Below are 6162 nucleotides of genomic sequence, written 5' to 3' on the forward strand. Positions count from 1 at the left end.
AAAAAAAAATCTGCATATTTTTTTCTTATTCACTACTCATTTGCATTGTTTGAATCTAAAACATGGATTATAACTAAATAAACACTTTAAAGTAATCTCATATGTTTTTTATGAGAGCTATGGTTTACTGTCTTTCCCAGTAGATGAAGACTAACTGCACAATAGCAGGAAAATCTTCTAATCACTGTACAATGGGTTTCTTTCTCGTCTTAATTATAATTTCTTCTATAGGTGTCGACAGCTGTAAACTTGTAATGTTTCTTAGAGTGAACTCATTTCCAGCTAATTGTTAAAATTGGGTATATGTTCCCTTTCTAATCAACAGATCCTTTCCATTACATTTACACCATGCAAAGCAAGTATTCTAAAACAAGCCATTCACATGGCTGAGTTCACATCCAATGTAGGCTTAAATGAGAAGCCCTTTAATTACCTATGTAATTGTCAGTTGCAATTGTCAATTTGCTTAACTCCCATCTAATATCTAGAATTGTAACAACGCATGACTTCCTATACTGTTTAATTATTTCCTGAACTTGCAATTTCCTTTCACTGATCACGGGTGTCACATAGAAATACATGTTTTTTAATCTCTTGGAAGAAGTTAATTTGCCTATTAAATATATTGTGATTATGCTAGTAAATCATGTGTCTCATTTTTAATTGTTAGTGTACCTTGCTTTATCATTTTGAAATATGTCATAAATGAAGGCAAATCTTTCAGTCCTCATTGTGTCAAAGTGTAATTGTGTAGTGGTGGTATATATGACACAATCTACTGCAACTGCTTTCTAAGTATGCATCCAAGCCCTACTGCTCACAAATTAGAATGATTTTTTGATCATGCCAAATTGTGCTTACAAATACATAAAACCCAGAAAATGCACTTGATTTAGAATTGCTCTCTGTTACAGTTCATAATGGCAAAGGCAAACACAAAGTATAAATGCATATTTTAACTACTCATTTGTATATTAATTGCTATGTCTCTGTGTTAGCTCATTTTTTTGTAAATTCAGCTGGCATGTAAGGACAGGGTCACACCAATGCATTGTGATAATGTTGTACATATGAGCTATTAGCTGTGCATTACCGCAGGATCATTTATTTTACATGGCATCTAGGCAGTGTGTCTTTGTGTATTTAGGTTTATGTATTGTATAGTACACTTTCAATGGTGCTTTAATACAATTTATAATAACAGCAATGCACTAATGTTAACAGGCCCTAATTTGTGATTCTATAATGTGTTTTTTTAAGCCTAAGGTAGTATAACATTTTGCTGCTCCATCACAAATATTTTGGGGCTACATTGCAACACACTTATAAAAAAAATAAATGGAATTGTTGGAGTTGGGTAATTTATCATTTTTTTTGTTTTGGTAAAGGGTGGGGAATAAAACAGGGGATGATCAAATCCATGCAGCTCTGTAGCAAAATATTACATATAATAGTGATTTATTACTGGTTGTTGCAGCAGTGGCAGGCAGGGTAGAGTTGGATAAACTTAGATTTTTTCTAGGAATCGTTGTAGATAAAAGGATGTAGATGCTGCTGATGAGCACACTTTGAGATTAATTTACTAAAGCAGCGGATAATCTTTAAATAATGAAATATGTGAACATTCAATTATCCAATCAGGTAAAAAGTATATTCTTGTTCACTTATATCTTGGGCACCTGATTGGCTTTTTAAAGTGAAAAGAAAATAGCTTTTTACATACTTAGATAATTGAAGTGAACATTCACACAATCAATTGTGTGAAGATTCTCAATTTCTTTAGAAAATCAGCTTCACTTTGTCATGTCATCTTGCAGATATAATTCCCAATAATTTAAATTCCATGGTCTGATCTACTCCTTTAAAATTTTATTTTACTACATTCAACAGTATTCTCTAGCAGTTTTGTGTGAAAAGGTATATGCCACTATAATTATTTTTTTTTATTCTTTCCTGTGTTAAAATGTTTGCTGCACGATGAAAAATTTTTTTCAGATACTTTTCCAAGTCGTTGATAAGTATGAACAATCCACTATCCTGGTAAAATGCTGCAGTAAACTTTTATTCTTCCAATTTACCTTTTATGACACACATATTACCTTAAGGGAGCTGTGATTTTATTACTAAAATAGTATTTTCCCAGAAAAGCCTTAGGACTGTCCACGAAGAGCTTTGGAATACAGTGATGTAAAATGATCTTGACTTAACAAGCCACTAAGACAGAAGGTTTTTGTGCAAGTATTTCTCGTTCTGAAGACCTTTTTATATCCTAATTGTTATTATTGATTGGAATTATGACAGTAATCATTTGACATTTGATAGGGTGATAAGTTACAATGAGTGCTAATGAGAATGAGTCATGATTTACCTAAGTCTTTGACAACCTGAAATTAAAATGTGTCACATTCAACTGCATTTTCAGTATTTGTACAAGCTTTTTTTCCTTTTAAGAAAGATTAAATAGAAAAGCCATATACCAAGTATTTAGCTGACCCTAGACAGTGATGGAATGAAAATTATTGAGGTTTTATTTCAATATTTTTTTATTATTATTATGGAAATTCCATCCTGGCAAAATATTATTATTATTATTATTATTATTAACAAACAGGATTTATATAGCGCCAACATATTACGCAGCCCTGTACATTAAATAAGGGTTGCAAATGACAGACAGATACAGACAGTGACACAGGAGGAGGAGAGGGCCCTGACCTGAAGAGCTTACAATCTAGGAGGTGGAGAAGTCTCACACAATTGGAGGGGAAATATGTAGGGTGGGAAGTAGTGAGGGTTTTAAGAGACAGAAGAAGATGGCTAGGCAAGTTTAAAAAGATGGGTTTTAAGGGCTCTTTTAAATGAGCAAAAGGTAGGAGCAATCTGATGTGGAAGACCATTCCAGAGAGTTGGGGGAGCACTAGAAAAGTCTTGGAGCCGTATGTGTGATGAGGTTATGAGTGAGGAAGTCATTAGTTAGTCATTGGAGGAGCGACGAGAGAGGCTGGGGGAGTATTTTTCTATCAGGTCAGAAAGGTAAGTGGGACGAACTGTGGAGGGATTTGAAAACAAAGCACAGGAGCTTGAATTTTATTCTCAGGGTGAAATGAAAGCCAATGAAGAGATGGATGAGTCTGGCTGCAGCATTCATTAAAGATTGTAGAGGAGAGAGTCGGGTTAGTGGAATACCAGAGAGGAGGATGTTACAGTAGTCCAGACAAAAGATGATAAGAGCGTGTACAAGGAGTTTGGTGGTCTCAGGGGACAGGTAGGGGCAGATTTTGGAGATGTTGTGCAGGTAAAAGTTACAGGACCTGGAAATGTTCTGAATATGTGAGGTAAATGAGAGGGCAGAGTTGAAAGTGATGCCAAGACAATGTGCCTGAGGGGAGGGCTGAATATTAGTGTTGTTAACAGTTTACAGTAAACAACAGTTAACATATTACAAGACATAATACAATGATGTACACAGGCAAAAGGTGACATGCAAAGTGTAGCACATATAACAATACTGCAACTTTACTATGTTTCCAATAATTAAAGATTAATTCTGATTAGTAGCGTTCACACAGTCAGGGATTTTTTAACTGTTATAATAAAAGATTTTTTTACCCTTATTGGGCAAAATAATCTTACTCAACCCTTGGTAACCAGAAAACATAATTATTTGTGACCTACCCTTTCACCACCCCCTATCTAATTAGAGTACTCTTACTGGCTATTTGGGGCTCTCTCTTTGGACAGTGGCTGTAAAATAGCGATTTCCTGATTGATTGATTGATTGATGAATGACATTAGGATATTGCTGTACTCACTCCCGATTTGCCCTTGGGTTGCGGATGACACTTATCTGATGCATGCACAAAGTTTTAAATAGAGACACAGCAGGGTAGACCTGACCTGGAGAAAGACTATTTGCCTTCAGCCTGCAGGCAATACTTGTGGCTAGTCCCTTGCCTGACCATAGATTTTTTTGTGAACACAGGTTCCACAGTATGGGTCCTTTGTAAAAAACCTATGTGTATTTCACTCAGAACTAAAAACAAATATATGCAAACTAAGGATAAGGTAACCTGGACTGTAGAATATTCACCCAACCTTTACCAGCCATCTACCTTTAGCCACCCACAAGCTAATATCTCTTTGAGTACTAAGTCATGAACTAGATTAGGTTTTCTGGGCCATGACTATTGCCTTATCTAACAGTTTTGCACCCTCTTGCTTTTTTTTCAGGCCAAACATGTACAATAATTCAATTCAGATTTGTGAAACAGTGGCCACCATCTCAGGTCTGTAGGCACTTTCATCTATACATCTGTTTAATCTTATTACATTGATGTTCTTTTTGATTTGTTATATATTGTTTATATTAGGTAAGTGACATTATCGTTTCTTTTGTGATCCTTAAAAACTGATAACATAGGATTTGATTTGTTTACATAGCAATTTCTGCTTCTTGACATGCCTGTATGTCACTTGTCATCATAATAATAACTATATGCTAAATGAACAAAACAACATAATGTCCAGTGAAAGGACAATGGGGCACTTTTGCGTCTGGAGGAAGAATCAGGAAGAATTGGCTCCCTCAGGAAGTAGTTTCAGCAACTACTATAGATTGCTTTAAGAAAAAGCTGGATGTTTTTTTTAAAAACACAGAATAAAACTGGGTATTAAAGTTTAAAAGGATAGATACCCGGAGACTGATGATCCAGGGAACATCCTATTGTCTCATGGGATCAAGAAAGATATTTTTCCCCTGTTGGAGCAAATTGTATCAGGGTTTTTTTTGCCTTCCTCTGGACCAACTATGTCTTACAGGGTTTTATATCTGGGATATATATCCCTAGTGGTTGAACTAGAAGGATTTTGTCTTTTTTCAACCTGACGTACTATGTAACTATGAACCAGCAAGCAGCTAGTCTGCAGCAAATTGGAATACAGTATAGGGTGACCATCATCTTGAACACATAGGAAATAATGGTCATTTCATTAAATGCCTCTAAGAAACTGGCAAGACTGACAGGCCTTTTAAAAAAAATATTTACACCAAAAACAAAACCTTGCCGCACTACATTTGCTGAGCAAACGTAAGTATTTGGGTTTACATACACTTTAAGGACTTGGGGCATGGACCCCCCATTATGTAATGCATCCCTTTAATACATACCCCCTCCCCCCTTTACATTACTGGACCACCAGGAGCACTTATCTAGACAATCCATTTCACTGCCTAATGTAACACTTTCAGAAAACAGGCGAAAGCATTCCTGCATCCTTTTCTGCCTGTGTAACCTAATCTTGCCCCTTATCTTGTATGTACATATACAGTCCTGGTGCTACTAGGGAAACAACACAAGCTCCCCTACACTCCCACACTGACCATACTACCAGCATCCTGGATCTTGTTTAGTCGCATTGTATTGGAGAATACCCACATTTGAGTTGAGTCGTCAGAACGAGTCGTCAGCAATATTCCATACTCAGTAAGTGGTTTTTTAACATCCCAACAGAGGAAATTCAAAGGAGCATGACAGCACCTTGACACATTTCTTACTACCAGAACTTAAGTCTTCTGATTATGTACTGGTAGTATAAACTGTGTAAAGGCAATGTCATGCTTTTGTGAATTTCTTGTGTTGGGATGTGAATAAAGCACTTACTGGATATGGCATACTGCAGAGTCCTTGCTTGTAAATATTCTCTAAACCATTTTTGTTACTTAAATATAAAAAATAAACAGGAATCCTTCAAGGATCTGCTAATAGTAAGAGTTCCATGCTGAAAACACTTGCTATTTTCATACCATGTAAGCATTTTTTCAGTATGCCACTACCAATACCGAAATATTTTACCCTTGAAATCACTTTCAATTTTTTTTTTAGTTTTTAGTTTGTAGCTTCAAGACACACTCCACTACATATTTTGGGTGCCTTATATGTTGTGACAGCTCCAGTATGGTTAGCACTCCTTTTTGTTAGTGCAGAAATGTGGTAGAAAACTGCCTAGAACACAAACACAACATAATAAACACATACTTCAAAAGTATAGAACACAGGCGAACAATGCTCCTTTTTTTAATGTCAGAATTTAATGAGGCCGAAAACATGTGTGCTTGAGTGCTATTTTAAATACCAATAGATATTTGGAAATGATCCCCTTCCC

Source organism: Pyxicephalus adspersus, chromosome 1, assembly GCF_032062135.1.
Source record: "Pyxicephalus adspersus chromosome 1, UCB_Pads_2.0, whole genome shotgun sequence".
Taxonomy (NCBI): Eukaryota; Metazoa; Chordata; class Amphibia; order Anura; family Pyxicephalidae; genus Pyxicephalus; species Pyxicephalus adspersus.